Genomic DNA, 20,517 nt, shown 5'->3' with positions numbered 1-20,517 from the left:
TACAGGCATGTCCAAGTGTCACGTACCAGTGCTATTGCCTGTCTATATGATGAATATGGCAAACATGTGGCAATAGAGCAATTGTTTCATGTACACAGTCAATGCTCACCTCCCAACATACGACACTACAGCCTGTGGGACATGCACATATGTGGCCATGCTGGGGGTAATGCTCTCACCAACCCAGACTGGACCTGACATTCATGTGGGGACGTTTAACATTTGCAACACACCCCACTCATCACATAGTCTCACTAGATCTCCACCACCACAGGCCACACATAGTATGAGTACGACATTTGCAGAACCTCTCCATACTCTGTGTAGGCACCAGAGGCAGCCCCCATTACCAAACACAACAACAATTACTTATAGCCCACAGACTCATGTGTGCCCATCAACTACAGCCAATAGGGTGTTATAACATACCCAACACACCGGTCATAGGTGACTCTGTAGGCGGTCACACTGATACACCAGGGATCACTGCAGTGGCTGTACTGTACAGAGGTGCAGGTAACACATGGCTCTGCTGTTCACAGACAGGACACTACCCTAGAGAGGTGCCGCCGGTGTAAACACTGTAGTTGGGCTTACACCTAGACTTGCCAGACAGCATAGTACCTCACTATGTACCTGTGAAGCTATTACATGTCCTTTGTGCATGGTTAATTGAGTTGCTCTTCCATTTTGATTAGCTATCATGCTGTTACAGTGTCCCATGACCACAAGCCATATGTATCCTGTTATTGTGTATCATACATGCCAACTGACAATACCTTTTGTTTGCATGATATAACAGTTGTGCTGTGTAGAATATCTGACATATCTACCTACAATACTGTACATTACACATATTTTACACATTATCCCATAATGCAAAGCATACATGCACAGCAGGACCACCTTAGGCATGTTATTGTCATTATATGCCCATACACATGCCTACTGTGACGGTATATCAACATATACTATCTCCTGCTATGGCACGTACTTGTTGGATATACCCTACCACTGACGGCGGGTGGTGTGGAATTGTTCTGTTTAAAGCCCTCATGTAACATCCCTTGCAGTGTATGTGATGTTTACCTTGTGGCCCACAGCAGGACACACAATTTCTACAAGCATTGCTATGCTCAACAAGACATCACTACAGAATACCTTTTCCCACTTTATGCATTGCGTACACTTTTAATTAATACAAAACAGGCTCTATGTACACTAATATACTGAGTGTTCTACATACCTTGTTAGCGTTCTGAATCTTCATAAATATCTCTCTTACACCTTTACTGTTTAAATGGTTCTATGGTATGAGCATACGGTTTGAATGTATGGCAAGTCATCCTTATATACGTCGATACCTGTAACATGTGGTTTCCTGCCGCCAATTGGTGTTCCTGAGTAAATTATTACATGCACATCAGCTGTGCAGCTACTCCATTCGCCAGTTACGCAGCAACAGTAGGGTATAATTTAATTCTCCACTTGGGCATTGCCCTTTTGCCCTACCTTCAGGGAGACGGCCTGTATGTGTTTTGTTGTGAGGAATTGCAACTGATATTTGTAGAGACACGGATATTTTGAATTCATGTCCCCTGTGGATTGTGTGTGACGGCTAGAGTATGTGGTTCTACATGTGAGTGTACCTGTCATCTCAACCGTCTGATAAGGGACTATTGCAAACAAATCCTGTAACATCGCCATCTGTTCCATTATACAACAGCTACGATTTCACATGGCGCCTTTACAAATGTGTCTTTCACAAGGTATGTTAACGGTTCTGCAGATGTAATTGAGTGAGTGGATGTTTGTAATGTTATTACAGTCTGTATTGCAATTGTTTTGGGTATGGGGGAGATGTAGGTGGGAGTACATAGCATATACAGGTTTGTGGGGACTGCATTCCTACATATTCCATATATGTGTGTGGGCTCCTTCCCTAATTGAAGACTAATCACTTAGTAGACTGAACTATGGTTGTTACTGGCTTATACATTGAGCCATTGTTAATTGGTTTCTATATAGTATGCAGGTGAGGTTGATACTTCCATACCTCCGGAAATACAGCGATATGTAAAGGAATGTTACTAAATGACAACTGTCTTGTGTATTTTTGTCACAGATATTTACACTCATTGCAGTTGTGTTGGTGGCTGAGCCTCTTTGGCATGGGTTGCCACCTTTTCAAATGGCCATAGTGGGACATTTGCAGGACACACATCGGTGTTTACAGGCCGACACATACCCATGGTCAGTACACAGGATAGAACATACTTTTATCCTGAATACATACTTATTCTTGTAGCACTTTAGCTACTTATCATGTTTCATGTAACGTTTACGTTTTGTAGATACAGGCATAACTATTTAATGCAACTGTTACATAATATACGGGACATAATTATGTCCTACAATCTCGGATATTTGCCCTTTTTAATATATTTTGTCAGGATACAACTGCCCAGGGAGGGGCTGTCCCTCTTAAAGTGGGACAGGTGGTACCGTATGCCTACGGCCAACTATGACCACACCTACCATACTGCTCTACCTCCGAGTTAGCACTAACAGACACATGATGCAAACACACACACATTACAGTCCCACGGAAACGCACACAGCACCCTCAACACACACATACACAGACTACAGCAATCACAAACACAGTTGAACACAGTACCTACGTGGATCGCAACACCAGCAGCGATAACTAAATATCCCTTAATATTGTGATAATATTACACGCAGTTCTAGTGTTCCGGTACTGTGTTCTTTTGGTATTTAAGCTTCATGATTACGCGTGTCAGTATGTGACACATTCCATAGTTGGCAGTATCCTATTTATTTCTACCTCCATGGTTGTGTACATGTCGTTGACCTATCTATATATTTGCAGATATAGGTGAATCCGTATATATCAACATATATCTCTCTATCTCCCTTTCTATCTCTATTATATATATTTGTGTATATATATATATATATATATATATATATATATATATATATATATATATATATATGTATATATCTGTGAGAGAGAGAGTGAGAGGGAGAATACATCTTTCATTGTGTACATGTCGGTGTATACTGTTTCCTAGACTCTGCATGTTTGTGTTTGAACCTGTCACATTACACACCTGCCGTTGGTACATCTTGGGTAGCTTAGTGTTAGGTGATTGTGTACATGATTGGGTGTTCTACTCCTAGCAGTGGTCGTTTTACCCTTCAGAGCAGGCACTATTAGTACAGGGGTGAATAATGCTAGTTTCACTTGTTCTGGACATCATTGACCCTGATCTGCGCGATATTCAGAGAAGCTTAGCCCTGTTTCAAGCATATCCATATGGTCATGTTTAAATGATGCTTACCAGCACTGGGCAACGCATATTCCCGCTAACATGTGCTAAACCTGATCTGATGACCTGCATCCACCATCCATTATTCGTGCCTTCGGGATTACGTAACGTCCTTTGCAGGACGTGGTACTGGGAGCATGCACGACAGTCAGTGCATTTACCACTTGGGCATCTGGGATTTGTACACATGTTATGGCATTTTGTATGTGGACTGTAATACGGCTGTTACTCCATACTGCAATCAAATGGGTAACTCAGTTAGTTTACATATGGATGAGACCTATTAATGGTATGTCCAAGTGATGTTTAATGGATGTGCCCCAGCACTGGGAATGTATGTCACAGTGAGCCACACACTATAATGTGCTACACCTTCACACAACCATAGGTGGAGCATGCTGGAGTGACAGATACCTGTCATGGGTACACACCATGCTTTGCCACTACATCCATGATTACATTGTATGGAGCCCCTCATTTACACACCAGGGAATCCATGCAGAGTGTGTGGAGAACAGTGATTACACACATGGATCCCACAATTGGCTCTGCTCCACTGAGGGTCAGTTGGTTACTCGATGTGGTGGCGACAGCAGACACTGTTTGCCTTGATTGATGAATGGCCTCTGACAATCGGGAGTGTACCTACCGATGTACTTAGGAACCTATACATACAGTACCAACATATGCTGATAGGTGTGTGTACTGTTCAGATGTTGACATTCCTTGTTCCAATAGTTGTTGTGTGTGCAATGGTTGAGGGCTGCCTATGTAGAATTCACACAGTAGGCCACCTATACATTACAATTTACAGGTGGTCGTGTGTGTGTGCCATCCATTTTACTGTGTGTGCAAGTGGAGAGGTGTATCAGTCCATAGGGGCCTACACTGTCAGAGTATGTTCCCTCTTTGCCAAGGCGTAGGCATATTGGGCACGCCTCCGTCTGCCTACTGGGGCTGGCACAGGGTGCTCGTGGTCTGAATCCCTCTGTGCCTGTGATGGCCTTGGCAATTGCGGTGGGCTGTGAGGGCCTTCAGCATTATGTCCCTGCTGCAGGTGTTTCCGCAGGATCATCTTATGTAGCATGGCACATACTATGAAGATGTGGGCACACGTGCCTGGAGAGTACTGCAAGGCTCCACCAGATATGTCCAAGCAACGGAACTGTGATTTCAGCATCCCGAACACATGCTCTATGATGATTCTGGTTTGTGCATGTGCTTCATTATGGAGTTCTTGCATGGGTGTGTGTGCATTTCTGATGGGAGTCATCATCCACGGCTCCAGTGCATAGCCAGCATCCCCCACAAGGTGGCCATGTGGGATGTCCCCCCTGACAAATACCTGATACAGCTGTGAGGCATGCCAGATGTGGGAGTCATGGTAGCTTCCAGGGCTGCCAGCACACACATCCATGATAATGCCCTGGGAATTGCACACGACCTGGCAGTTGATGGAGTGGTATCCCTTGCAGTTTATGTAACGCCTACCATGCTCACCGGGTGGTGACTTGATATGTATGTGCGTGCAGTCTATCACACCCAGTACCTCCGGGTAGTGTGCCACATGGTGGAAGAGATTCATATTGCTGGTCAACTCCTCCTGAGTTCGGGGGAAGTATATATGCTCATTGGCATGTGGTAACATAGCATCCAGGAACTGGTGTAGTACCCTGGATGCTGATGCCTGTGAGATCCCCATTATATCTCCAGTTGGCCTTTGAAAGGTACCTGTGGCTAGTATTCGCAAGCTTACACATACCTTCGTGTCCACTGGGATGGGTTCTCCTCTGTTGTTTCTGGATCTCAGGCATGGTCGGCACAGCTCAACTATTTGCTGTAAGATGTCCCTGTCCACCCTGTAATGCTCTACTATCTCCAGATCATGTAGCCCCTGGTAGGTTACCCTTGGTCTGAACACTCTTCTCCTCCTCCGGGGCCTGCGGTGGTTGTCAGCATCATCCTCCACAGCACCTTCAGTCACTAACACATGGTGATGAATCACAGCTATGGCAGCTCTCAACATGTACATTGTAAAAGTTCCCCGTATGTTTACACCTATGGTGCAGTGTTTGGGAATACACAGGTGTGTGTGAGGTGCTTTCACACTTTATACTATTGTGCTGTGAAAACTGATGATGTCATAGGGTGTGTATGTACGATCGTAGCTACAGGGTATCTTATGTGTTTTACGACAGGAACTACTATTGTGGTGCCTTTGGTGTTGAATTACATTTGGCTGCCGTGGATTACCTCTTGCCCTTCCCTTTACATTTCTTCACATTTCACCTCCCATTTTCTGGCATGCATCCAGCAGCCTGCTTTCATTTGTACTTTCCTAAACCTGGCTTATCTTGTGTAATGTGTTCTATGGCCGCTCTACTGCAAGTTTGCTTTACTCTGCTATGACAGTTCTCTTTTCTTTGCAATCCGACTCCTCCCTTATCCTGTTTTGCAGGTTTCTGCGAGCAGACTTGTCAGCTGCCGTCGATTGCCCGCTGTGAGTTAATAGGTGTTAATTTCTCAGTTGTACTCCAATTACCCTACTGCAGCATTTCCTTATTTTCTTCCCCTGACCTTCCTGTTTGAGCTATGGTGTGCGGCGCGTGTGTCCGCTTACCGGGTTTCGGGCACGTTTTCATCCCCATACACATGCGCTTTCCATCACCATATGTACTCTCAGCTAAATGATGCTATACCTACCTACCCACCCCTGTCCAGCGGCTTTGCTTAGCAATGGCCAGGCCGGATTTGCATTGCTCCAATGTGCTTACAGCTATGGTGGCACACCCCACTGCTGATGTCATATATACCTCTAAACCACTCCTCGGTGTTGTAGTGCTGTGCCGTATGGTACATCCTTAGTCCGGCGGGACATTTGCGATTCACTATTACCTGCCTCATTTGCATGGCATTAACTACTAATTCCTAGTTACCGCACCGAACACTGTCACAGACCCTTAGCAACCCTTGCAGCTTGGTTGTGGTGTACCATGCATACCATTGAGTATTATGGTGAAATCATGATGTGTATTACATTGCGATTTTATTACATTTGTATATATTTTGTTTGTGTTCCCATTTGCGCACACATGCCCTGCGGTTGTACTTTGCGTTACTGTGGACATGACATTAAATGTTGTTTTTTAGGTGTTGGGCATCTTTTCTTATGCCATTGGCTGTATATTTAGCCATTGGCATATGTTAACTTTGTAATACATGAGTTTGGTCCGCTTTCATAGCTCCGATATTCTGTTTGGAAAAATGTAAACAGTGTTTTTTGGTTTACATTTCTGTGGGCTTACGCTATGCCTGCACTACTTCATGAATCGCTATGTACCTTCATTTGCATGGTGCGGCACTGCACATGGGGTGATTAGCATACCTAAGCCGAGGGTTGCGCAGATCTGGTGTACGCCGGTAGTGCACGTGGAATTGGATCGTACCTGAATCGCTCGGCGGCCATATTTGGCATTATACCGCCTACGCTACGCCTGCGCCTGGCGCAAGCTTCACGAATCCTGGGGATAGTTTTTGTTTTTTCCTACCCATTTCTCTACACTAGTCTTTTTGTTTCCTCTTCATCATTCTCTTTTACACTTCAATGTATTTCTCACTGTCATTGCTGGTAGTCCCTATTCCCTTCCTCTTTCCCAAAAAAAAAAAAAAGTAGTAAAGTAGTTCTATCTTTTGTTTTGCTACACTCATTGTAGTCTCTCCACCATTGCTGATAGCCTTCTGTAACTTTGGTACTCTCTGCTACCTTTGTTGGTAGCCTATACCGCTCTTTCATTTCTTTCTTACTGGCTTATTTTTGGCTCTGTTTGTGTCCTTTCTTGCTACATTATGGTGACAAAAGCAAAGACACCTCCGGTTTCAAAAAATGTCAGGAGTGTGACCATAAAATGCACAACTCTGATGGGCACTCTCTTTGTGTCTATTGCTTGGGCCCGGCACACTTGCAAGAGGATTGTTCAGTCTGTTATGCCTTTAGTCACCGGGCCGTGGTAGAAAGGAAGAATAAATTGCTATTAAAGGGGATGATTAAATCTTCCTTTGAGGAGGCCTTATCTGTTTTTTTCTGGTAAAAATAAACTGGATGTTTCATCTCCTTCCTCATCATCATGTTCTTCAAAAGTAGCCAAATCAAAAAAGAGTCGTTCGGTGCCAGCCTCACCCTCGGCACCGATGACCAAAACACTTAGAACTTCGGTTCCCTCTGCCTCTGTGGAACCGAGAATCTCTTCAAAGGATATTTTGGTGCCGAGCTTGGCACCAAAAGTGACTTCTCCTTTGGTGCTGAAGGTATAGGCACATATTTTAGATTAGCCCACGGAACCATCAGCTTTGGTACTGTCTTCCATTTCGTCACCAATATCTTTGGTTCCTACTGAATACACTGAATTTTCATTCTTGGATAGACCTAGGACCAGGTACTCATCATCTATACATCCCTTTGCTGGTCAATTACCCAGCCCCTTTTTGGACTGACTGAAATCTCCCTCTTCCCAGTCAATTCACTCCACCAAGAGCCTGACAGAACTGGATGTGTTGAGGCTGGTGGATCAGCTCCTTATGTCAAGGGGACTGGCAGGTGTGTCCTCATTTCCAGCCCCATTGTGTGTCAGAACCCCTTGTTTTTTGACCCCTCCAACTCTTCCTCCTCTAACCTCCTCTGAGGCCTTGAAGATTCCTGCTCTGTGTTTCCCGGCGCTGACCATTTTGGTTCCGAAGAGATCTACATCTCTGGTATCAATTTCTACCCTGAGTTCTTCGGTTCTGTTGGGTCTGGAGATCTCTCAGAGTCATGGCTATGCTGCCAGTTCCGAGGGGTGGGACTTGACTCTGGCATTTTTAGAGCCATCTCTGCACCTCGGTGCTTCATCATGAGTTATCTCTACCCCAGCTTCTGCTTTGGGGGTGGCCTCGTCAGAGCGGAGAGTTACCATGGTTCCGAGGCAGTCTTTCTTGGTTCTGGGCTCCCTTCCCTCTTCGGTGGGGCCTGCCTTCCAGGTCATGGAGAGGGCCCTGTCCACTGGGGGCATCCAGTTGGCTCCTTCTCCATCACAGCAGTTTCTCAAGCCTTCCTTTCATTCAGAACTCCCTCCAGCACTTAAACAGTGAATGCTGAAGCCTCAGGAGACACCTGTTCAGGTATTGCCCTCTTCTGATACCTCCCCAGATCATCCCACTTAGTTTAAGAGGAAACACTTAGCTTCCCCAGAGGAATCCATCACAGTGGACACTGAGTTTGATGAAGAGGCGGGTTCACCCCGGAAGATGTCTCCTTTGGAGTCATCCTTGAAATCCCTAAACAGAGGGGTGGCTGGACATCCCAAAATCCCTCTTCAGAGGAATCAGTGTACCTACAGGCCTTCAGCACTCAACCATCTACCTCTTGAGTTACTCTGCCTGCAGATGACCTCATTAAGTTGATCTCGCAGCAGGTGTGGACGGCTCCTGACACCATAAAACCTATCCCCAAGAGCTCAGACCAGATATTAACTACACCAGGGGACCATCAGGTTAGGGCAAAGGGATTACAGGTAGATGCCATGGTGGTAGCAGAGGTAAAAAAAAGGAAATGGTAGAAGAAAGTTCACTATCCATCCACCTAATAGAGCGTCTCAGGCAATGAATAGGTTTGGAAAGATGGTGTACACTTCATTGACCTTTTCTTTGCAGTCTCTGAATTTCATGGCACACTTCATCAGATTCTAGAGGGATCTAATTATGGAGTTATCAGATACCCTGTTAGGAGCCATGTCTGATGAAGTCCAAGACAAGGTTGCTTCTCAGCTGGCCACCCTAGAGTCCATTTCCAATTCGTCCATGAGGCTCATAGCATATGCAGCTGAAGGAATGTCTAGAGCAGCAGAATCTGGCGTCACCATAAGGAGACATGTCTGGATGCACTTGTGCAGTTTTGCAGAACCATTCAAGTCTTCATTCATCAAAGACCCTTTTACAGATCATACCTTTCTGTCCCTAAAGTCCGAGAAACATTGTCCAGAATTGAAAAAGATAGAAAGACCCTTTCTGCAGTGGGCATATATTTTTTCTACTCATCAGAGGTCCTTTTCAAGGAACCAGAGGAGTGGGAAAATGTGGTTCAGAAAGTCCCAAGGGCCTTTCCAGGACACACATGATAGTGTTCTCCCAGGGGCAGAGGGGGGAGCTTTAATGGAAGATGCCATCCACGTGGCAGAGGTGACCAGCAAAAATTAGGGCTCCAGAGATACTTTTCCTGGCAAGCCTTACCAGCGCTCCTGAAAGGAGGCCTGATGGCCTTCCTCGGGATGCAGTTGGAGGATGTTTATCCCTGCACTGACATGTCTGTCTTCAGATTACTCACCATGTTTGGGTGCAGAAGATTATAACCAGAGGCTACTACATACCCTCCCTTCTACCTCCCCAAAGTTGCAAGAAAATCCCTGACATTCCACCCAGTCAGCGGAAATCAGCAGTGCTAGAAATTGAACAACTGCTACAAAAAATAGTAATCCATGAGGTCCCATCAGATCAGATTGAGTCCGGAATTTACTCAAGAATCTTTTTAGTGCCAAAAAATACAGGGGACTGGAGACCAATTTTGGATCTAAGTGTTTTGAACAAATCAGTTCAGCAAACAAAATTCCGGATGGTCATGGTTCAGTCTATCCTCCCATTTTTATGGAAAGATGATTAGATGTGCTCTGTAGATCTCCAGGATGCATATTACCACATCAAAATGGAAAAACGTTCCAGGACATTCCTCTGCTTTTGGCTGGGAGCCAGTCATTTCCAGTTCGGTGCCCTGCCCTTTGGTCTTACCACAGCCTACAGGGTGTTCACCAAGTGCATGGCTGTAGTAGCATCTCAATTGAGACTGCAAGGATTCTGAGTGCTTCCATACTTAGATGACTGGCTCATTACAGCTCCCACCAAGCATCTTCTAGAACAAGCAAGAGACTGTGTTCTCCAAACCTGTGCCTACCTGGGGATTATGGTAAATTACGAGAAATCACATCTAACACCAACTCAAAATATAGAATTTATAGGAGCAGTATTAAACACCAATACTTGCATAGCCTCTTTACCTTATCTGAGACTGCAGATCAAAAATCAAGTGGAAAAAATTATCAGAAGCAGAACTGTACCCTCAAGACTCACTCTACAAGTTCTAGGTTCATTGGTGGCAACCATCATATTAGTCCCCCTGGCAAGATATCACATGAGAATATTACAGTGGCTTCTAGTATCGCAGTGGTCCATTCAGTATTAACCAGTGTCACACCAGATTTTAATTACCAACCCTTGCAAGAAAGACCTAGCTTGGTGGATCCAATTAAAGGAAATTTTCTTGGGCTGCCCCTTTGTCCTGTGTCAGCCCCAAGCCATAGTGACCACGGATGCCTCCCAGATGGGGTGGAGGGCATTATCTGGGCAAGATGGTCCAAGGCACTTGGTCCCCCATGGAGGCCAGCTTGCATATCAATGTTCTAAAGCTTTTTTTAATGCTTTTAGAGTTGCAGGCCTTTCAAACTACTCTCTGTCTAGGAATGATTGCGATTCAAACAGATAACATGTCAGTAGTTTGGTACATCAACAAACAGGGAGGAACCAAGTTGTATCCCCTTTGTCGAGAAGCACTCAGAGTCTGGCAGTGGGTGATCTCTTCCAACTGCTTTCTGATAGCAATGCATATCCTGGGGAGATTCAGTGTGAGAGCAGAAAAACTGAGCAGATGCATTCTTCTGTCTCACAAGTGGTCTCTTAATCCCAGAGTGGCAAAAAAGATCATTCATCACTGGGGCTAACCTTGCTGCAATCTTTTTGCATCACCCCTGAACACCAAGTGCAACAGCTACTTTGTCCTCGTCCCCCCTCAGAGGGAGTCCCCAAGAGATGCTGTCCTGCACGATTGGCTCTTCGGACTTCTGTACACCTTCCCCCTTCCCATTAATTCCTCAATTTCTAAAGAAAGCAATAAAGTTGAAGAGCTGGCCTCTACATATTTGGTTCTCCTTCCTCTGACCTTATCTGATTCAATGACCATGGACTCTGGACCCAGATTCAAATCTTCTATCCCATCCAGAGGGATTAGTTTACCCAACCTTCAAAACCTCAAGCTCATGGCTTGACTTCTCCAGTTCCTTTAATTGCCAGTTGTAATAAACTTTCTTCCCCAGTTTGTAGGATTCTTCTGGCCTTCCACAAGCCTTCCATCAGAAAACTCTACAGTAGTAAATGGAAGAGGTTTTCCTTCTGGAAAACAACATCGATCCTTTCTCTGCTCCTATCGATAAAGTCTTAGAATTCTTAGCTTTACTGTTTGAAGAAGGAGTCCCTTCTTCTGCCATTAGGGTTCAACTAGCGGCTATCTCAGATTTTTATAATGGGTTTAAATCTTCTTCTTCTTCTTTCGGCTTTTCCCGGTTAGGGGTTGTCACAGCGGATCACCTGTCCGCTCATGATTGGCAGTGGAGATTTACAGTGTCAAGTTGCCAGCTCGGAGCCCAACCTTCACACATGCGCACGCTCACACCTTGGGCCAATTTAGAGTATCCAATCCACCTACAGCATGTCTTTTGGATGTGGGAGGAAACCAGGGCACCTGGAGGAAACCCACGCGACCACAGGGAGGACATGCAGACTCCACACAGAAGGCACCCCAGCCGAGGATTGAACCGGAAAACCTCTTGCTGTGAGGCGGCAATGCTAACCGCTGCACCACCATGGCCACCCTTCATAATGGGATGGATGAAGCCACCAGTGAAGTGGTTGGGACACATCCAAGTTTTATTTTTAGAAATAACAAGAATTTGAAAAGGATGCTATGCTATGACCCTAAGGTTGCAGTGACTGATCCTTTGCCAAGACTAGGAACTATGCCTTGTGGTAAATGCAAAGTATGTACTTTTATAGTCAGAGAACAAGTGTTTATTCACCCCATTACTAGGAGATAATTTGTCCCTAGGTTGTCTGCCACATGCAATAGTAATTGTCTGGTCTATTTAGCAACTTGCACAGAGTGCCAAAGTTTTTATGTGGGCAAGACGATGCATCAGTTTAAGGAAATGATTTTGGAACATGTTGGGAATATCAGAAACAAAGTCCTTACAAATGCATTGGCAGTACATATGGCTAAAACAGGGCATAATGTCTTCCATTTTAGAGTTTTACAACTGGTTAAACCTGGTATGAGAAGAGGTAATGTTAATAATTACTTGGAGAATTTGGGAGTGAAATGGATTATAGCCCTGCAAGCACATAAAGTTCCAGGGCTTAATGCTAGTATCACTTTAAGGCCAGCTTTAATTAGTAGAAGGTGAACTTGATTTTTTAATTATATGTGATTTTAACTTGTATGAATGTTTTACCTTGAGTTGCTTTTTATATGGATCTGATGAAAAGGTAACCCCACAAAAGCGCTCATCCTTTTGTAATAAAGAAGTGTTTTAGGATGTTTTTTGGCTTTTTCTCAGCTTTGATGGTGTGCTCACATCTTGTTTTTAAGCCTTAACTAAATTCCATTTTAGATCTTCACTATCACTTTACCCTGACCCTTCTTCCTGTCCTTTATTTATAGTAAATCCTTGTTACTCTTGCCCTCTTTGTAATGTATTCATCTCTTGTTCCATTGACGTATCTACTGTTTGTTTCTATCTCTGCATGTTCACTTTCTTGACTTTGATCTGCTAGTGTCGCTGACATCTCTGATTCTATCTCACTTACTTTTTCTTCACATTACATCCCTAAATGTCCTTTTTTGTTATGTAACATCTTAACTCACAGTTCCTTGTATCATGTCTTATCTTTCCACATAAAAGACATCTTTATTCACAATCATTAATTGAATACATTTAATTTTATTAATTGTATACCGTCTGCTCAGAGGTGATCTGTGCCTGACATACAAGGCCATGTCCAACCCGGAATTAATGGACATGCTCCACCTCAAAAAATCCAAATCCACCAGAGCCACGAGAGCAAGAGACTTAAACCTCAACATGGATATAAATAGGACGTGCTGGAGGGACAGATTCATCACCCAGAGACTCCCTACACTATGGAACAGAATCCCAGTCCATGTGAGGCAGAGCCCCTCACTGACTCTGTTCAAGAAAAATCTTGACGAGTGGATGGGAGATCGTAGGTTTACCCCGGGAATCATCTCTGTGTCACTGCTGGACAGAGGCACAGCAAACTAATGGGTATAGTATTCTCATCCTAAGGGGTGGTGAAAGCCACACACACTCTGGCTAGGCTTATAAATGCCCTAGGGCAGATAGCCTAGTATGAACCTATGAACCTATGAACCTATGAATGATCAGTTCTTCCACACAGAAAGAATGTTTTAGGCTGCCCCCAATATTTCACCATACCTTTGTCTCCTTCAGCATTTATAAGGTTTGGAATAAGTACAATAGTTTCATTTTCAATTTTCAAAACCACATGACAATCCCACACCCCAGTTATCATATATTTTTGACATATCTAACACATCTTTACATAAATTTGATAAATGTCTTTTTAAAGTCTCTTTTTCTACTTCAGTCCTGAATTATATATGAATCTTTTTCTTTGTCTATAGAATGTTTTGAATGCATATAAATTCCAAGGCACACAGTTTTTCTTTTTTCTCATATTCCCCTAGAAAATTATCCATTATTTGACCAATCTCAAAAATAATGTTACAATATGTCTCTTTGATTTTATATATATATATATATATATATATATATATATATATATATATATATATATATATATATATATATTTATAAACTCTTACCTCACTGGATTTAACTCCTAATGTTGTAATTACTTCCTCCCATACCTTATATCTGTCTAATGCATTACTTTCTTTTTTCTTAATTCATACTGTGAAGGGTCTCTTTTTTGTACGTGTTACTTTCTTCTCTTCTTTCCCTTTATCCACTCCTACCTTCACCATCTCTGCATACAATTTTCTTTTAACTGATGATTCTTCTGTTTGTTGAACATCTCTTTATGTATCTTGTCCGTTAATACTCTCCAGGACATGTCCTTACCTCTCTCCGATTTGTTCACACTTACCAAATCCATAAGTAATTTACCCTGCAAACCTCCTGATTGGAGACTTATAACAGCACATTCTTATGTTGATACCTCTCCCTTGAAGAGGTTCTGTTGAAAAATATCATGTTAAGTTGTCCCATCACACCTTTGTTCTTGCTCTTTGGGTTTGGAGCCGATCCTCGGCTCCAACTCTGCCTACTTCTATTGCTCGAGAGCTATTTACTGGCTCAAGGCTAACCCTTATCCCAGAATGCCGTGTCAACTACTCAGATCTCGTTTGCCACTTCAGCTGCGAGGTTGCTTCATTATTGGCTCAGGCTTAATATAGTTTTTTTCTATTACTATAATTGTTTATTCTTCAAAATTTATCGTTTTTGTCTAGATATAGTACTTTATCCCTTATCGTCTTTCTTGTGTGTTGTAGCTTTGTTGGCCATCACTCCTTACTCACTGTTTCCCCTGAACCCATTTAAATTAGAGAGTCCCCCCCCCTTAGGACAGCCGTTTAAATTAGAGGCTCTCCTTTCTTTTCCTTAACTGTAAAAAAAAAAAAAAAAAAGACTGTTTGTTTCTTAGTTTAGAAGTGTAAGATGTCTAAAGAGGCCAAAGTTTCTGGCTTCAAAAAGTGTGACTCATGCTGTCAGAAAATGTTTCTGACAGATGGGCACATTAGCTGTGTTTATTTTATAGGGGTTGTGTGCCTGCAGGACTCCTGCTCTATCTGTCATGCATTTAGTCCAAGGGTCCTGCAGGAGCGCAAAAACAAATTAATCCTTCGAAGATTATTGAAACCACAGGAGTCCTCGGCTAAAGGTTCCCAGCCAGTAAAATCCTCTAAGCCTGTCAAGCCGTCGGCTTCATCCTTGGAACCAACTCCTGGGCTTGAACAACCAAGTTTGTCGGTGCCGACTAGCATCGACAAGTCAACTCCTCCCTTGGCTCAAACTGCTACCTCGGAGCCATCTCGGAGCCAGAAGTGAGCAAGGTCTCCTTCATTGGAGCTGTTCCACTCGGTGCCACAGTCACCCTTAATAAGAAGTGAACGCAGTCATCGCTCTTCATCCCACTCCTCTCGATCCTCTAGGTTATCGGATCAGGACGTGGAGAGAGTAGTCAGCAGATTGCTTAAATCACAGGCCCTTGCGAAATTACTTTCCAGCCCACCTCAGCAGGTTGTGGCTCCATCCGCCTCCATCTCCATTCCTCTTCCGACTACACTTAGTTCTGAGCCGGAGACCATGGACGCGCTGATAGTAGAACCGACCATGCCGATCACCCCCTCTTCGGTTCTGACGTCGGCTCCAATCACCTCGATTGTTCAGTCCTTCGAGGGATCTGGGCGCCGAAGCTCTCTCATTAGCTCCGAGGGGGGAAGTGGTATTGGACCCTTGTCTGACCCTGCTCTCCCTCTCGGAGCTTTGGCTCAGGTGAGCTCGACTCCCACATTGGCCTCAGAGCCATCACCCTTGATGCAGAGAAGGACTCCTGTCTCTTCGGAGCCGGAGCTTTATTTGCCTCGGGGTCAGGACGCCTTTGAGGTCATGCAGAGTGTGCTGTCCCCTGAAACAGCCCTACTATTAGCCCCATCAGCTCCTTCTCTTGTGGTGCCTGTGCCAACCTCTGCTCCAACTCCGGCCCAGAAGCGTGGGGAAGCTATGCCCCAGGACACCCCATTGGGTAACCCCTCTTCTTCTGAGGCCTCCCCTGATCACTCAGAGGAGCCTCCCCAGAAGAAGAAGTGCAAGAGGAAGCACCTAGACTCCCCTGAGTCTGTCACCTCAGATACAGACCTGGATGAATCAGAAGGGTCCCCCAGGTCCCCCTCAGAAAATGTTTCCTTTTCAGACATCCTTGAAATGCTTAAGCAGATGGGTGGCTGGTCTTCCCTAGCCCCTACTGAGGACAAGTCTGTATACCTGGAGGCATGCAGTTCCTGACCCTCCACCTCCTGGGTGTCTCCACCTTTCGATCCACTCATGTCTGTAGTGGCTTGAAAGGCTTGGTCAGCTCCGGATTCTGTGGAACCTACTCCGAGGAGACCAAATAAATTCATAACAGCCCCCCCCCAGGACAAACAATTTCTCACTAAAAGTGTGCCAGTTGATGCCATGGTGGTAGCAGCAGCCACCAAGAAAGAGTTAGCAGAAACTTCTTCGTCTGTCCATCCACCAAACAAAGAGTCTAGGATGATGGACAGATATGGGAAGCAAATGTTTTCCTCAGCGACCTTCTCAATGAAGTCCCTGAATTATCTCTCTCATTTTACACAACTTCAAAGTGATCCCCTAAAAGAGCTTGAAGATACCCTACAAGATCCTACAGCTGAGGGGGCATCAGCCAAAATAGCTTCCCAACTTACGACTCTTAATTCAATAGTCAACTCCTCCATGAGGCTGATTTCCTATGCACCTGATGGAGCGAGCAGAGCTGCAGGTACAGCAGTGACTCTTAGGAGACATGCTTGGCTGCAGCTGTGTCAATCTGTGGAACCCTTTTGAGCATCCTTCACAAATACTTCCTTTGATGGCTCCTCGATTTTTGGGCCTCAGGTGAAAAACACCCTTAACAGGTGTGAGCAGGAAGGCAAGACTGTCTCTGCCGTGGGAGTCCATTTTTCCACTCCTAACAGACCTTATCCCAAAGGTCAGAGGGGTGGAAAGATGTGGTTTTTAAAGTCCCAGGGAACCTTGCCTGACACACGTGGTGATTTTTCCTCCAGGAGCAGAGGGGGGGGAAACAACAACAATGGTAGACACCTCCCTCGTGGCAGAGGGGGACTGCAAAATCAGGGTGACAGAGAAACTTTCTCTGCCAAACCCTTCCAGCATCCCTGACAGGTTGCCTGAATGCTCAATTCTGGAGGCAGTCGGGGGAAGGCTTTCCCTGTATTCAAAAGCCTGGCAAAATATAACAAGAGATAAATGGGTTCTATCTATCATATCCGTAGGTTACAAAATCCCCTTCCATCAACCCCCTCTAAAGTCAAAAAAGTCCATCGCAGATGTCCCACCCAATCTAAGGGATCAAGCAGTTATTCAAGTTTCAAAACTGCTAGTAAAAAGAGCCATTCAGGAAGTCCCCGCAGACCAACTAGGATCCGGAACTTACTCAAGATTCTTTTTAGTACCAAAAAAGACAGGGGACTGGAGACCAATACTGGACCTCAGCAAATTGAACAAATCTGTACAAAAAGAAAAGTTCCGGATGATAACACTGCAGTCCATTCTTCCCTTTCTGGGTCAGGACAACTGGATGTGCTCCATAGATCTTCAGGGTGCGTACTACCATATCAAAATGGGCAGACGCTCCAGGAGATTTCTTCTCTTCTGGGTAGGGGCCAGTCATTACCAGTTCAGAGCTCTGCCCTTTGGTCTCACCACAGCCCCCAGGGTGTTCACCAAATGTATGGCAGTAGTCACGGCTCACCTGAGATGTCAAGGATTCCAGGTGTTTCCCTATCTACACGACTGGCTCCCAACTGCTACCACCAGGCATCAACTCTTAGAGGCACGGGATTATACACTATCAACCTGCACCCAACTAGACATTACAGTAAATTTCGAAAAATCTGCCTTGTTGCCCTGTCAATCTGTTACATATATAGGAGCAGAATTAAACACAAAACAGATATTTACAAAGTTACCTCAGAAAAGAATTTTCTCTATTTGCCAACAAGTGTCATTTCTAATGTAGAGCAGAAAGGTCCAAGTCAGACATGTCCTGCAAGTTCTAGGCTCTATGGCAGCTGCCATTCTTCTTGTACCATTAGCGTGTTACCACATGAGAGTCCTTCAGTGGCTTCTCTTCACGCAGTGGTCCTTCCAGGAGCTACCCATTTCTCACATGATCCTGATTACAGAAACATGCAAAAGACACCTCTCTTGGTGGATGGTCTCCCCACTGGTGACTCAGGGCAGACCTTTCATTCAACCCCCTCTGGTAGCCACAGTGACCACGGACGCCTCCCTGATAGGGTGGAGGAGGGCATTATCTAGGCAGGACAGTCCAAGGCATGTGGCAACCTTACGAGTACCATCTGCATATCAATGTCCTAGAAATGAGAGCGATGCTCCTAGTGTTGCAAGCTCTTCAAGACTCTCTTCCTTCCAGGACTATTGCGATCCAAATAGACAACATGTCAGTTGTGTGGTACATCAACAAGCAGGGTGGGACCAGGTCCTACCCCTTGTGTCGAGAAGCCCTCAGGCTATGGCAATGGGCGATTTCCTCCCAACGTTTTCTGATAGCAACGCACATCCCTGGGAAATCCAATGTAATAGCGGACAGGCTCAGCAGGGCTATCCTCATGCCTCACAAGTGGTCTCTGAATCAGGAAGTTGCGGACTTTATCTTCCGCAAATGGGGCCAGCCTTGCTGCAATCTATTTGCCACCCCCCTCAACAACAAATGCAGCAGCTACTTTTCCCTGCTTCCTCCTCCAGGTCAAACTCCCAGGGATGCTCTAGTCCACGATTGGCCTCAGGGACTCCTTTATGCATTTTCCCCTAATTCCAAGACTCATTCAGAAAGCAAAATCGTTGGGTTGCAAAATTATCCTCACTGTCCCCTATTGGCCTTGACAGATATGGTTTCCGTTCCTGCACCTCCACCTTCTAGACCAGCCTTGGGTTCTGGACCCAGTGCCAGATCTGTTGATTCATCAGTCAGGCGGGTTACACGAATCCCTTCAGACTCTCAAGCTCACAGCTTGGTTTCTCCACTTCCTACCTTAGACAGGCTTCCAAATATCTCCCCAGCAGTTCATGATATTATTGTTTCCTCCCATAAGTCAACTACGAGAAAGACTTATGCTAGCAAATGGAAAAGATTTTCTTACTGGGCAGAGTCTAGAAACTTAGACCCCTTTTCAGCCCCAGCCCATCAAATTCTAGAATATCTAGCAGAACTTTTTCAGTCAGGTGCAGCTGCTGCTACCATCAGGGTACAACTGGCTGCCATATCTAATTTTCATATTGGAATTCTTAATTCTAGCATAATGTCCCATAAGCTCTGCAAAGCCTTCATGAGAAGAACATCTCTTCTTAGACCCCCAGTGAGGGATCCACCTCCTCCTTGGGATCTCAATTTAGTTTTGACTTCTTTGATTCTGCCTCCCTTTGAACCAGCAGTTTCATGTCCCTAAAAATTTCTTTCTTGGAAAAAACTGTTGTTTCAGAACTCCAAACACTCTGTGTTTGTCCTCCATATATGGTGTTTCACAAAGATATAATTTCTCTGAGAACCAACCCATCCTTCATACCAAAAGTCAGTTCAGAAAACAATTTAAATCACTCCATTGATCTCCCTGTCTTCTTTCCCAATCATAGCAACAAGGCAAAATACAGTCTTCACCAACTGGATGTGCACAGACAATTACATTTTTACCTCCATACGACCAAAGAGCTAAGAAAGTCAGACCAATTATTTCTCTCCTATGCTCACAATAAGCAAGGCCTTCCAGTTTCTAAGGAGACCTTATCCAAATGGTTATCTGACAACATTGCCTTTATTTATCAGTTAAAACATAAACATCTACCAGCAAAACTGAAAGGTCATTCTACTAGAGCATTAGCCACTTCTGTAGCCTTTCAGTCTAAATTGCCCATAGACTCAATTTGTGCAGCTGCTACTTGGGTAAACCCTCATACCTTTATCTCTCATTACAAAGTGGATGTGGTCTCCCGGAGCAGGGCTTCCTTTGGTTCCACTGTTCTGAAGAGTCTGTTCCAATGAGCCACCCAGGGTCTTTAGGTGCTGGGGCGCTGTCCCAAACAGCAAGAATGAAGGCGAGATGGGACAACTTAAGTTATGTACCTACCATAACGTTCCATGTTAGTTGTCCTTCCTCTTGCCTTCCTTCTTGCGTCCCCCCTCCTTCCCCCTTCCTGGAGGAGTGAGAGGAGTTCACTATGGTTTCACTGGCTGATTTCCTTTTTTCTGGGTTCACTTGCCAGGTAATTTTATGACAGTTTACTCTCATCTTTTATTTTGGTAAATCAGTTTTTTTTAGGTTACTGGTTACTTTATATGTCTAGTGTGCGCTATCTCAAGCGAGATCTGGGTAGCTGATGCTGGGCATTCTGGGATAAGGGTTAGCCTCGAGCCAGTAAATAGC

Source organism: Protopterus annectens, chromosome 9.part0 (genome assembly GCF_019279795.1).
Source record: "Protopterus annectens isolate FY-2018-M chromosome 9.part0, PAN1.0, whole genome shotgun sequence".
Classification (NCBI taxonomy): Eukaryota; Metazoa; Chordata; order Ceratodontiformes; family Protopteridae; genus Protopterus; species Protopterus annectens.
Note: the sequence above shows the minus strand (reverse complement) of the source record.